Raw genomic sequence first — 14,562 nt, forward strand, 5'->3', positions numbered from 1 at the left:
TTATACCCACTCATTTTGAAGAGAATTTGGGGCAGGTAGTCTGTTCCTTAGATAAATCTTATACAGGGAATTCTCCACTTACACCCATTCGTTTAATGACCGTTCAAAGTTACAACCGCACTGAAAAAAACGTGAGTTGCGACCAGTTCTCATACGTAGGACTGTGGCAGCATCCTCAGAGTCACGTGATCAAAATTTGGGGGCTTGGCAACCTGCAGGCATTGATAAATGCTTGCGACAACCTGAAGTCCTGGAATTGTCATTTGCAAACATCCCTAGGGAGCTTCTGAAAAGCAGACTCAATGGAAGGAAGCCAGATTGGCTTAACTACCTCCTGATTCACTTAACAACTGTGGCAACCCCAAGGTCATAAAGTGGGACTTTACAACTGCTTTGTTTAGCAATGGAAATTTGGGGCTCAATTGTGTTTCTAAGTTGAGGGCTTCCTGGACACGTTTATGGTCATTCCTGCCTCTCCCACCTCTTCTGGAAGGCACCACCGCTAAATCCTTCTTCCTCATCCTCTCCTGAAAACGTGACAAGAGAAGAAATTGCAACCGGTTTAGCTAAACAATTCCCCACCCCCCAGATTAATTTTTTTTTTTGCATTTTCTGCTTCCTGTAGTTGCAGCAGCTGGGTTAGAATCGTGAATGCCAAGCATAGGCGTAAGAAGGTCTTTTCTTACAATTTCACCAAGTCCTGTTTTACCTTTTAAAATATATGGTTGTTTGTTTGTTTTTCTTGCTTTCTGACTTCCCTGAAATGGGTCACTGCCGGGGCAAAGGGATTCTCCCGCTCCGCTTGCTGCTAATATAAAATGAATTTATTTTGGGAGGGAATTTCTTCTTTTTCTGTATAATACCAGAAGGTGGCAGCATGCATACATAAAGTAGAGGATCAAACTTGTTTGTTTCTGTTATTTCTGGTTTGAGAGGGGAGCTGGAAAGGAAATCTGGTTTTGGGATTCGCCTTTTAATCAAATGTGTTGGTCTAAAAAAAATAAATGCTGCCCGACTTATTTTGATAGAATATTTGCAGCTCAGGGTTGAAATGTGCGATCTTTGATGTTTTCTGAGCTTGGTTGGTTTCTTGAAGACGTTTCATTACCCAGCTAAATAACATCATCAGTGTTCTGCCCTAAGGATCCCAAGGATTATTTTGATTTTCTGTTCAGAAGGGGTGTTTTCGTTTGAGAAACATGGTCCCCTCAGTGTGTGGGGGAGGGGAGAAACATGCTCCCCTCCCCCACACTATTTCCCTAGTGTGTGAAAATAATAGTAATTTATTAATTTAGATGCTGCCCAACTCCCACCAACTCTGCAATAACTTGCAGTAACTAAAATATTTTTAAAAAATGAACATGGGGAGGACATTCAAAAATAACGCAGGACAGAAAAACGACGATGGCAAAATAAACATATGGATAAAGTCATGGAAGTTTCTGCAAGGTAAAAAAAAAAGATCAATATGACAACCATAATAATATGATAGAAACTCCTTGTTTTTTTGATGCGATGCTAATAAAAATGCAGAGCTTCCATTGCAGCACCATGGCCATCCTTGCGCCTATTTTTAAACCATAACCGTGAGAGGGATCTTGGAGTCTTAGTGGACAACCAATTAAATATGAGCTAAGAGTGTGCAGCGGCAGCCAAAAAAGCCAATGCAATCCTAAATTGCATTAACAGAGGGATACAATCAAGAGCAAGTGAGGTACTAATACCGCTCTATAAAGTCTTAGTAAGACCACACCTAGAGTACTGCATCCAGTTTTGGTCGCCATGATGTAAAAAAGATGTTGAAACTCTAGAAAAAGATGCAGAGAAGAGAAACCAAGAGGATTAGGGGACTGGAGGCTAAAACATATGTTGGACGGTTGCAGGGACTGAGTATGGCTAGTCTAGTGAAGAGAAGGACCAGGGGAGACAGGATAGCAGTCTTCCAATATTTGAGGGGCTGCCACAGAGAGGAGGGGGTCAACCTATTTTCCAAAGCACTTGAAGGCCAGACAAGAAATAATGGATGGAAACTGGACAAGGAGAGATTCAACCTAGAAAGAAGGAGAAATTTTCTGACAGTGAGAACAATCGACCAATGGAACAGAAGTTGCCTTTGGAAGTTGTGGGAGCTTCATCACTGGAAACTTTCAAGGAGAGATTGGACTGCCATTTGTCAGAAATGGTGTAGGGTGTCCTGCTTGGGATAGATGACCTCCAAGGTCCCTTCCAAGTCTTAAAAGTTCTGTTAACCGGCAGCATGGCATTGACTGCATCTATTAGCACTGATGATGCAACCTAGTTTGGCAATGAAAGGTCTGCAAGAAAACAACCTAGCTTAGAGAATACCAGGAACACACACAGTTTAATCCTGAGTGACAAATATTCCAGGGTTACTGCGTCTTATGTAAAGATCCCAACTTTTATTAACGTGCAAGAGAGATAGGATCGCTTTGCTATGTCATGAGACGGAATTCACTGGAAGAAGCAATTATGTCAGTCCTGCCTCAGCTTGAATCTCTTAAGTAAAAAATGATCCTTGGCTCCATTTGTTGAGAAAGGTATAGTTTACTAGAAGTCAAGTGAATTACAATAATGCAAAGCCGGAACTGAAAATCCCCCAAATCTCCAAGTCTAACTTTCCCTTCTCTTAGGTGCCTCCCCTCATGTCCAATCAAATTCAAAGAAGATGTTTTGAGAAAAGTCACTTCAAGTGTAGGGTGGTGTGCAGTTGTGTTCCGTTCCCAGCTGGTTGACCTTGAAGCCGCTTCTGAGGGAGATACTTTTCGTTTCCCTCAAAACCTCCCCCCTCCCAACCAGTCCCCCTCCCTCATCTCAGACTGGCACCGAGTACTAATGAAACACAAGCATGAGGTGGCAGCTGACAAATAATGTTTGGAAGAGTTGGCGGTTAAAGGAAACCAGGCCGCCGAAGAATACGGAGGCTGGATACCATCAAAGCTGACATCCGCCAGAGGATAGAAAAACTCAAAAGAAGCCGTGTGAGATTGGAAGATGTGCTGGCCCCATAGAATCACCAAGAGGATTTTGGAGGAGTTGACCAGGCTGAGCTCAAGGGAGGGGAGTCAAATGCGTCATCAGTCATGAGTCCCCGCATGTTGTGGTCCATCTGCAGCCTACAGAGCTGGCAATGGAGTCAGACAGCAATGAGGCTGAGGTGAGGTCAGGGCTTTGCAGGAAAACAACATTGTAGCTGCGTCTTCTGCTTCATCTTCTTCTTCGTCTATATCTTTGTTTTTGTGGCTTCTGGACGTTTGCCAGGAAAGGCCTTTGGCAGTTTGCCTAATTAGACCAAGGTTTGCGAGATAACTGAGGAATTTATATTGGGAGGCATTTGTTTTACTTTGAGTTGAACGACGCTGGGAATGAAGTAATTCCCAGCTGTTCGAATAAAGTTTGTTTGTTTTTCCACGGACTAAGTTTATTATTACCTACTTGGACCTGGGTCACAACACCGCATGACCACAAGTGATCTAAGATAAATTTTTTTGATTCTTACCTCCCGCCAATTTGTTTTGCCCGTTAGTTGGTCAGATTCTTGTAGAGCGCTTAAACTTGCAATAAATATTTACGCTCATTTGAACTGCCCGAATTTCCTGAGTTCTTTGACGTTTGACAGATTTGACGGAACCAACATCTCACCAGTTGTGCAACGTAACAGCTGGGATTATATCCATGCCCGAAGTCATGGCTTGTTTATCCCATTAAAAACCGATGGCGGACGCATAGGGAACACAAACCTGCCAGTACATGATAACATCCTCCAGATCCTCAGCTCTTCGCATCGTCAAGTAAACCAGACGTTCTCCTGTGACAGCTCTGGTTTTCCCACAAAGGATTCCTGTTCTCTGCTCAACTTAGGAAAGCGGTGGGGGGGGGGGCGAATCTGCCCCGATTTGCTTCTGCATGGAACTTGATGGTTTGCAAATTGTTCAATCATCACAGTGACCTTTGCCAGGCACTGCAGCAAAATGCCAAAGGCCAGGCAAGGGAAAAGCTGAGCACGAGGAATCAAAGCACCAACAATGGGGCGCCTCTCTTCCCAGAGAGAGGTCAAGAGTGTTGGAACAAAGTTCGTGGTTGAGGACGTAAAAAGTTAGCAGAGTCGTCTTCGTGGTTTAGTGCTTGGGAGAAAGTAGCTTCATCCGTGGCCTGGGCAACTTCCTGCCAGCAGCCCCCACCAGAGAAAGCCCTCCGAAAGCCCCCTCCTGCCCCAGAAGAAGAGAAAAGGGCCACTCGGCAAAGTGGATAATGGGGCTTCTATGTGCTGTACCAGCAACCACAGCAGGGACAGGAGGAGCTGACAGACTGATTATGCTGTGTGTGTGTGTGTGTGTCCCTCAAAATATAGCCCTTCAGTCCATCAAAAGTGGCCAATAGGAAGAAAGAGGAGAAGTTTCCTTCCTTCCTTCCTTTCTCTCTCTCTCTCTTTCTTTCTTCCTCATTCACTTTCTAGCTCTTTTCTTTCTTTCTTTCCTTCCTTCCTGCCTTTGTTTCTCTCTTTCCATTCTCCTCCTCCTTCTCCTCTTCTTTCTTCATTCTCTTTCTAGCTATCTTTTCTTCCTTCCTTCCTTTCTTTCCTTCCTTCCTTCGTTTCTCTCTCTCTTTCCATTCTCCTCCTCCTGCTTCTCCTCCTCTTTCTTCTTCATTCTCTTTCTAGCTCTCTTTCCTTCCTTCCTTCCCTTCCTTTGTTTCTCTTTCCATTCTCCTCCTCCTTTTCCACCTCCTCTTCTTTCTTTCTTTCTTTCTCTTTCTTATTCCTCATTCTCTTTCTAGCTCTCCTTTCCTTCCTTCCTTCTTTCCTTCCTTCCTTCTTTCCTTCCTTCCTTTGTTTCTCTCTTTTTCCATTCTCCTCCTCTTTTCTTTTCCTTCCTTCCTTCCTTCCTTCCTTCCTTCCTTCCTTCCTTCTTTCTTTCTTTCTTTCTTTCTTTCTTTCTTTCTTTCTTTCTTTCTTTCTTTCTTTCTTTCTTTTTTTCTTTCTTTTTCTCTCCAAAGTCCCTTGGCTTTCTTCAAAAGTCCCTTGGCTGATGCAATTGACACACAAAGAAGGTTTTTTTTCATGCCAGGGGTAGAGACTCTACATTTGCTGTTCCACCCACTCAGGGTAACAGAAAGGCCTGGAGTCAATTCATTTACTCCCATTCTGCACTGTGGCGGCCTGGTCCGTCACAACTAAGCAAAGCTGAAATGACTGGAATGTGCCAGCAGATGTGCATGAAAGTTTAATGACTTTTCCCTAGCTGTTTAAGATCTGGGAAAGAGTGGGATATAATAAGCATATTCTAATAGAGTGTTTTTCAACCTTGGCAACTTTAAGATGTCTGGACTTCAGCGTCCAGAATTCCCAGCATGCTTTCCGATATATAGAACACTACATCCAGTTTTGGTTACCACACTATAAAAAAGATGTGGAGACTCTAAAAAGAGTGCAGAGAAGAGCAACCTGGATGATTAAGGGACTGGAGGCTAAAACATATGAAGAACGGTTACAGGAACTGGGCACAGTTGGTCTAGTGAAGAGAAGGACCAGGGAAGACATGATAGTGTGCCAGTATTTGAGGGGCTGCCACAGAGAGGAGAGGGACAAGCTATTTTCCACAGCACCCAAAAGCCAGGCAAGAAATAATGGGTGGAAACTGATCAAGGAGAGATTCAACCTGGAAATAAAGAGAAATTTTTTGACAGTGAGAACAATCAACCACTGGAATAGAAATTGCCTTTGGAAGATATGGGAGCTTCATCACTGGAGGCTTTCAAGAAGAGACTGGACTGCCATCTGTCAGAAATGGTGTAGGTAGGGTCTCTTGCTTGGGCAGGGGGTTGGACTAGATGACCTACAAGGTCCCTTCCAACTCTGTTAATCTGTCTAATCTGATATGATCTTCTACACAGGATGTACATCAGAGTGACTGTTCAATGGTTCTCCTGGAACTGCTATGAGGATAAAATCAGGGGTGAAATCTACTTACCTTCCTTACTAGCTTCGAAGTCCACATGCCATGGACACACGCATGCGCGCACATCACATCCGCACACAGACACATTACACCCAAGTGGCGGGTGTTGCTGGTGGTTTGGGGATCACCACCAGATTGCCGAACCACAGGCCACGATCACTACCGGATTGCCGAACCACAGGCCACGATCACTACCGGATCGCAAGATTCGGTCAGAACTGGGAGCATTTCACCCCTGGATAAAATACATACAGTATAGTGATGGCCTGGAGTATTTGCAGGGGTGGGATTCTACTGGTTTGGATCCGTTCAGGCGAACTGGTGGCTCCGACAATCAGCTGGGAGTGAACCGGTTTGCTCCGACAATCAGGTGGGCCCGCCCGCCTTCCCCTGCGCTTTATTGACCTATATCTTCCCTCCCAGCAGTAACGTGGAAGGTAAGTTTTCATAAAACTACGCAAAGCGCACAATCACCGAACTGGTTGTTAAACCAGATGGATCCCACCACTTTATTTATTTGTATTTCAAGCATGTATTAGATAACAGATATAAGTATAAACATGGTTATAGAATACATGAAATGGATCAGCGGTCACCAACTGGTGGTCTGGGGACCACTGATGGTCCGTGAGAAAATTTTGGTGGTCCACAGAAAAATTATTTGCATTTACTATATCAGGGGTCCTCAAACTCGGCCCCTGGGGACGGATACATGCAATGAACGTTTGTGTTGCTGTAGAGTCTCCCCTTCAGGGTCTTCTTGTGCAGGTCAGAGGTGGGGCAGAAATTCCGACTTGGGGTCTGCTTCAGCCTCCTGGTGTGGGGCTTTGGGTGAAGGCTGGAGGGAAGTGCTGCTGGTGGCGAAGAGCCGGAGGGCCTTGTTCCAGTGGGACTGCATCATGGCCTGGAACTGGCTGACCATCTCAGCCCGCTGAGCCTCCAGGCGCCGGTACCTGGCCTTGCACTCCCACAGGTCTTCCCTCTGCTTGGAAAGCCTATGCTCATAGTCCTCAGTGAGGTGCTTCTGCTGAGCTTCCTTCTTGGTCAGATCCAATTTGAACTGAGCCAGCTGTTTTGCCAACTCTTTCTCGTGTTGGCTGCTTAGCTCCAACAACTGCTTTCTATTGGGGCCCTAAGGAGCCCAGGCGGGGAGGCGAGGAGGGGCTGGGAGGGGAGGGGCGAGTGGAGGCCAGCGAGGCATCCCTCGACATGAGTGACAATGAATTGGCCACACCCACCCAGTCACATGACCACCTAGCCACACCTACCCAGCCGGTCATTAGGCAGATCATATTAGTGGTCCTCGGGATTTAAAATTATGAATTTAGTGGTCCCTGAGGTCCAAAAGGTTGGTGATCCCTGAAATGGATAGTATAAAAGGGGACATTAGGACAGGGATGGTAGGCATGTTGATGTGTTCCTGTAAGTTTCTGTAAACAACGCTGGCTGGGGAATTCTGGGAGTTGAAGTCCATACATCTTCAAGTGGCCGAGGTTGAGAAACACTGGTCTATTATTTCCAACACTTTCCCTCTAGCTACTAAGTTTGCCCAACTGTTCCAGACATTCACTCTGTCATCCAGAAATTCCACGGTTTCTTCCAGCTTCCAGCTGCAACAAGCTGTGTTGCTGGTGGTTTGGGGATCACCACCAGATTGCCGAACCACAGGCCACGATCACTACCGGATTGCCGAACCACAGGCCACGATCACTACCGGATCGCAAGATTCGGTCAGAACTGGGAGCATTTCACCCCTGGATAAAATACATACAGTATAGTGATGGCCTGGAGTATTTGCAGGGGTGGGATTCTACTGGTTTGGATCCGTTCAGGCGAACTGGTGGCTCCGACAATCAGCTGGGAGTGAACCAGTTTGCTCCGACAATCAGGTGGGCCCGCCCGCCCTCCCCTGCGCTTTATTGACCTATATCTTCCCTCCCAGCAGTAACGTGGAAGGTAAGTTTTCATAAAACTACGCAAAGCGCACAATCACCGAACTGGTTGTTAAACCAGATGGATCCCACCACTTTATTTATTTGTATTTCAAGCATGTATTAGATAACAGATATAAGTATAAACATGGTTATAGAATACATGAAATGGATCAGCGGTCACCAACTGGTGGTCTGGGGACCACTGATGGTCCGTGAGAAAATTTTGGTGGTCCACAGAAAAATTATTTGCATTTACTATATCAGGGGTCCTCAAACTACGGCCCCTGGGGACGGATACATGCAATGAACGTTTGTGTTGCTGTAGAGAGTCTCCCCCTTCAGGGTCTTCTTGTGCAGGTCAGAGGTGGGGCAGAAATTCCGACTTGGGGTCTGCTTCAGCCTCCTGGTGTGGGGCTTTGGGTGAAGGCTGGAGGAAAGTGCTGCTGGTGGCGAAGAGCCGGAGGGCCTTGTTCCAGTGGGACTGCATCATGGCCTGGAACTGGCTGACCATCTCAGCCCGCTGAGCCTCCAGGCGCCGGTACCTGGCCTTGCACTCCCACAGGTCTTCCCTCTGCTTGGAAAGCCTATGCTCATAGTCCTCAGTGAGGTGCTTCTGCTGAGCTTCCTTCTTGGTCAGATCCAATTTGAACTGAGCCAGCTGTTTTGCCAACTCTTTCTCGTGTTGGCTGCTTAGCTCCAACAACTGCTTTCTATTGGGGCCCTAAGGAGCCCAGGCAGGGAGGCGAGGAGGGGCTGGGAGGGGAGGGGCGAGTGGAGGCCAGCGAGGCATCCCTCGACATGAGTGACAATGAATTGGCCACACCCACCCAGTCACATGACCACCTAGCCACACCTACCCAGCCGGTCATTAGGCAGATCATATTAGTGGTCCTCAGGATTTAAAATTATGAATTTAGTGGTCCCTGAGGTACAAAAGGTTGGTGATCCTTGAAATGGATAGTATAAAAGGGGACATTAGGACAGGGATGGTAGGCATGTTGATGTGTTCCTGTAAGTTTCTGTAAACAACGCTGGCTGGGGAATTCTGGGAGTTGAAGTCCATACATCTTCAAGTGGCCGAGGTTGAGAAACACTGGTCTATTATTTCCACCACTTTCCCTCTAGCTACTAAGTTTGCCCAACTGTTCCAGACATTCACTCTGTCATCCAGAAATTCCACGGTTTCTTCCAGCTTCCAGCTGCAACAAGCTGTGTTTCTACTTTTAGGGTCTTGTGGGGGCTGCGGAGAGAGAAGGGAGGAGAGAAGGGGCAATGGAGAATCCACGTGGCTCTTTTCTTTCCAGTAGAAAGGATGAATTGCCCTTCTCCTGGCTTAGAACCCTGAATTGAAATTGGAAAAATGAAGCCACAGAGCCTTGCTAATTTAAATAAAACATAAAAACAATCCTCCCCCCACAAAAAAACAAATGGTATTTCTTTTTCTTTTTTTAAGGAAAAAAAACCCCATGTGTGCACATAAAATCCAGAAGCTTGGCTTATTTAAAACAAATGTCTTTAACCAACTTTCTATTTTAAAGTTTTTAAAAAGTGAATTTAAGGGCATACTCATAAATACATGCTGGAATGGCAGACAGATGCTGAATTTCTCTCTCTCTCTTTCTCTTCTCTCTTTCTCTCTCTCTCTCTCTCTATCTACCTACCGCCATGTAACGGGGTGAGCTCCTGTTCCTTGTCCCAGCTTCTGCCAACCTAGCAGTTTGAAAGCAGGTAAAAAACTGCAAGTAGAAAAATAGGGACCATTTGGTGGGAAGGTCACAGCATTCCGTGCGCCTTTGGCATTGAGTCATGCCGGCCACATGACCAGCGGAGACATCTTCGGATAGCGCTGGCTCTTCGGCTTTGAAATGGAGATGAGCACTGCTCGCTAGAGTCGGGAACGACTAGCACATATGTGTGAGGTAAACCTTTACCTTTACCTTACCCATGTTGAGTGAAAATGCTGGTCAGATGACATCACAGGAATTGCCCCGCTCCTGACCCTCGTCCAGCGATACTGAGTTTTCTTCTTCAAATCAGGCCATCGTAAACAGGAAAAGCAATTCCACAACTAACCATTGTGGGCTTAAGTGGACGGAAGACCCATGTATCTTTTGTTTTCATGACTGTTGAGGTTCCTGGTAGAGCCATAATTCTTAACTCAATCTGCAGAAAACAGCATTTTATGGATTTTTGAGCACAGGCCGGGATGTGGGCGCTTCCTTACCCCCTCTTGCCCTAAAAATGGATTTCATAAAATCTTTCAGAAAGCTCTTCAGTTAGAGTGATTGATGAGAATTGCATTGATCAATTGCTGTGCCAGCAGAAACAAAGTCTTAGGCGCTGCAGATTGTCAGCGATTTCCTTCTCCAGCATATGGATAATTACACCTGGAAATATCTACAGTAAGGGTATCAAAGTCAAGGCCCACGGGACAAATCTGGCCCATGGGGTGCTTAGATTTGGCCGCAAAAGGTGATCACATAACCTTCTCTCTCTCTCTCTCTCATCTATATCTATCTATCTATCTATCTATCTATCTATCTATCTATCTATCTATCTATCTATCTATCTATCTATCTATCTATCTATCATTCTATCACTCAATCATCTCTAGCTCTCTAGCTCTCTAGCATTCTATCTATCTATCTATTCTCCCTCTTTTCTTTTCTTTCTTTCTTTTTCTTTCTTATCTATCTAATCTATCTATCTATCTATCTATCTATCTATCTATCTATCTATCTATCTATCTATCTATCTATCTATCTATCTATCCATTCTCCCTCTCCTTCCTTCCTTCTTTCCTTCCTTCCTTCCTTCCTTTCTCTATCTAATCTATCTATCTATCTATCTATCTATCTATCTACTATCTACCTGTTTTTCATATATCTGTATCGTCTTTCTCTCTGTCCATCTGCTTAATTATATAGAATAGAATTTTATTGGGCAAGTGTGATTGGACACACAAGGAATTTGTCTTGGTGCATATGCTCTCAGTGTACATAAAAGAAAAGAAAAGATACGTTCATCAAGGTACAACATTTACAACACAATTGATGATCAATATATCAATATAAATCATAAGGATTGCCAGCAACAAGTTATAGTCATACAGTCATAAGTGGAAAGAGATTGGTGATGGGAACTATGAAACGATTAATAGTAGTGCAGATTCAGTAAATAGTCTGACAGTGTTGAGGGAATTATTTGTTTAGCAGAGTGATGGCCTTCGGGAAAAAACTGTTCTTGTGTCTAGTTGTTCTGGTGTGCAGTGCTCTATAGCGTCGTTTTGAGGGTAGGAGTTGAAACAGTTTATGTCCAGGATGCGAGGGATCTGCAAATATTTTCACGGCTCTCTTCTTGATTCGTGCAGTATACAGGTCCTCAATGGAAGGCAAGTTGGTAGCAATTATTTTTTCTGCAGTTCTAATTATCCTCTGAAGTCTGTGTTTTTCTTGTTGGGTTGCAGAACCGAACCAGACAGTTATAGAGGTGCAAATGACAGACTCAATAATTCCTCTGTAGAATTGGATCAGCAGCTCCTTGGGCAGTTTGAGCTTACTGAGTTGGCGCAGAAAGAACATTCTTTGTTGTCCTTTTTAATGATGTTTTGATGTTAGCTGTCCATTTGAGATCTTGCGATATGATAGAACCCAGAAATTTGAAGGTTTCTACTGTTGATACTGTGTTGTCAAGTATTGTGAGAGGTGGAAGTATGGAAGGGTTTTTCCTAAAATCTACCACCATTTCTACGGTTTTGAGTGTGTTCAGTTCCAGATTGTTTTGGTTGCACCACAAGGCTAGTCGTTCGACCTCTCGTCTATATGCGGATTCGTCATTGTCTCGAATGAGACCAATCACTGTTGTGTCATCTGCGAACTTCAGTAGCTTAACAAATGGATCATTGGAGATGCAGTCATTGGTATACAGAGAGAAGAGAAGTGGGAGAGCACACAGCCTTGGGGGCCCTGTGCTAATTGTACAGGTATTTGATGTGATCTTGCTTAGCTTCACCTGCTGCTTCCTGTTTGTTAGGAAGCTTGTGATCCACTTACAAGTCTGTTCCGGTACCTGTAGCTGGTTTAGCTTAGTTAGAAGAATGTCTGGAATGATGGTATTGAATGCTGAACTAAAGTCTACAAAAGGACCCTTGCATAGGTCTTTGGAGACTCAAGATGTTGTAGGATGTAGTGCAGAGCCATATTAACAGCATCATCTGTTGATCTATTTGCTCGGTATGCAAATTGCAAGGGGTCTAAAAGCGGATTCGTGATGGTTTTCAGGTAGGAAAGCACTAGCCTTTCAAAGGTTTTCATGACTACAGATGTTAGAGCAACTGGTCTGTAGTCATTCAGTTCCTTGATGGTGGGCTTCTTGGCACTGGGATGATGGTAGGCGTTTGAAGCAAGAAGGAACATAGCACATCTCTAGTGATTTATTGAAAATATGGGTGAAGATGGGGGCCAATTGGTCAGCACAGACTTTTAAGCAAGAAGGAGTTATCTTGTCTGGGCCTGGAGCTTTTCCTGGCTTTTGTCTGTGAAATAGGTCCTGCACTTCCTTTTCTGTGATCACTAGGGGTTGTGAACCCAATGAAATGGGGTCAGTTGTAGGAGGCTTGGCTGTTGTTGCTGTGTCTGAGATGGGGGTTGTGGAGATAGGTGGCTGTAGTTTCCTTTCAAACCTGCAGTAAAACTCATTCAGGTCATCTGCCAGTTGTTGATTATCTTCAGCCTGGGAAGGAGGTTTGCCATAGCCGGTGATATTTTTAAGAGTTTTCCACATGTTTGCTGGTTCATTTGCTGAAAATTGATTCTTTAGCTTTTCAGAGTAGCTTCTTTTTGCTTCTTCTATCTATCTGTCTGTCTGTCTGTCTATCTATCTATCATCTCTCTCTCATCTATCAATCATCTCTCTAGCTATCTAACTATTTAATCTACAGTATATCTATCATCTCCCTCCGTCTCTCCCTCTCTCTCCATAGACATATATGTGTGTATGTGTATATTTATGTGTGTGTGTACACACACACACACACTAGCTACAGTATATTTATACGTATCTATGTGTGTCTGTGAATGTGCCTAAACCTAACACTCCCCCTCCCCGATAAACACCTTTGATATGCATACAATTGATATCCTCACATTTTCACTATTTTGTAAAATACTTTTAAATGGAGAGAGAAGTTTTCATTTAAAAAAACAAATGAAACATTGCCGCAGGAGCCATTACAGTTTCAACACTCTAACAGTCGGTTTCAAATGATCAGCCCTCCCCTTGTGCTTTTCCCAAGCATTTCTGTTATGTATCTAATTTTGGAGGGAAAATTGAGCGGGAAAAAGCTGAAAGATCATTGGCTGACACCCTGACCAAGAAACTATATAAAGAGAGCTGCACCCTTGTATATTTTGCTGGATTCTCACTGTACAATAAAGAGCTGTTGTTCACATAGACCTGTCTCCTGTCTCCTCAATCGCCTAACTTAACAATTTCCCCATAATTTTCTGTTAGGGAATGTTTTTTTTTTCTTCCCTTCTCTACTACCCGGGTTTGGGTGGCCGAGGTGGTTCCTCATGCTGAAATGACTCGGTGCCATTTCCGAACTTTTGAGGCAAACAGCTCTGGGTTTCTTTCTTCTTATTTGCCCATCGCAGCTCAACTTCCTGTGTTTTTCCTTTCTGCGGTCTGCCTAACTCTCGTCTTTGCCTGTTTTTGCTCTCAGTTCCCATTATTTATCTGCAAATGGGTGGTTACTGCACTTTTTCTGTTAACTTCCAAAAGACAGAATGGAAAAAAACCCAATAATCTCGAGGACACAGCAATCTTAACTCTTCAAAGTGTGTTTTTCAACTCCGTAGTTGGAGGAGGGGGAGTTGGAGGAGAAAGAAAAGGGAGAAGGGAGAAGGGGGAGAAGAAGACGGAGGAAGGAGGAGTTGGAGGAGGGAGAAGTGGGAGAGGAAGAAAGAAAAAGGAGGAAGGAGGAGTAAGGAGCAAGAAGAAGGAGGAGGAGGAGGAAAAAGATGGAGAAGGGAGAAAAGGGGCGAAGAATGGAGAAGAGACAAGGGAGGAGAAAGAAGGAAGGAGGGAAGAAGGAAAAAAAGAGGGAGAAGGGAGGAGAAGGAGAAGGACAAAAGGAGAAGGAAGAAAAGAAGAAGAAGAAGAAGAAGAAGAAGAAGAAGAAGAAGAAGAAGAAGAAGAAGAAGAAGAAGAAGAAGAAGAAGAAGAAGAAGAAGAAGAAGAAGAAGAAGAAGAAGAAGAAGAAGAAGAAGAAGAAGAAGAATTTCCAAGTTGATCTATGAGTGATTTGGCTTTTTTCTTTATTGTACCTTTTTATAAGATTAAAGGTCCTCCTCATATGAGGGAGAAAACAGATTTTTTTTGGTGCCAATATTCCTCTGGGAATATTGGCACAAAAAGCAACTTCATAAAATTCTCTTGAAAGTGACAATAGGAGAAATATTTTTTTAGTTCTAGCTCTCACAACCCTCCTGCCCCTCAATTCTACATTAACCAGCTGAATTCTGAGAATTTTTTTAAATTTTTTTTTACTTCTTTTTGTCACAACAGTATACACAAACAATTGTCATAGATAAAACAACATATCTTGAAGAAAATATATATATATATATAAAATATGCATCAACTATATTAAT

The 14,562-nt window shown here is 44.0% G+C and overlaps 1 long non-coding RNA gene across 1 annotated transcript in view; it reads right to left on the reverse strand.

Annotated features, from left to right (window-relative positions):
- Positions 1-9,004: 9,004 nt before the first annotated feature.
- Positions 9,005-14,562, reverse strand: part of LOC131203134 (uncharacterized) — a 71,488-nt gene continuing 65,930 nt past the window's right edge. Inside the window, exons 3-4 of the long non-coding RNA XR_009156307.1 lie at positions 9,852-10,072; positions 9,005-9,149 (exon numbers count right to left, since the gene is read on the reverse strand). This is a non-coding gene — a long non-coding RNA (uncharacterized LOC131203134). The remainder of the gene's footprint in view (positions 9,150-9,851; positions 10,073-14,562) is intronic.

This window comes from Ahaetulla prasina, chromosome 8, assembly GCF_028640845.1.
Source record: "Ahaetulla prasina isolate Xishuangbanna chromosome 8, ASM2864084v1, whole genome shotgun sequence".
Classification (NCBI taxonomy): domain Eukaryota; kingdom Metazoa; phylum Chordata; class Lepidosauria; order Squamata; family Colubridae; genus Ahaetulla; species Ahaetulla prasina.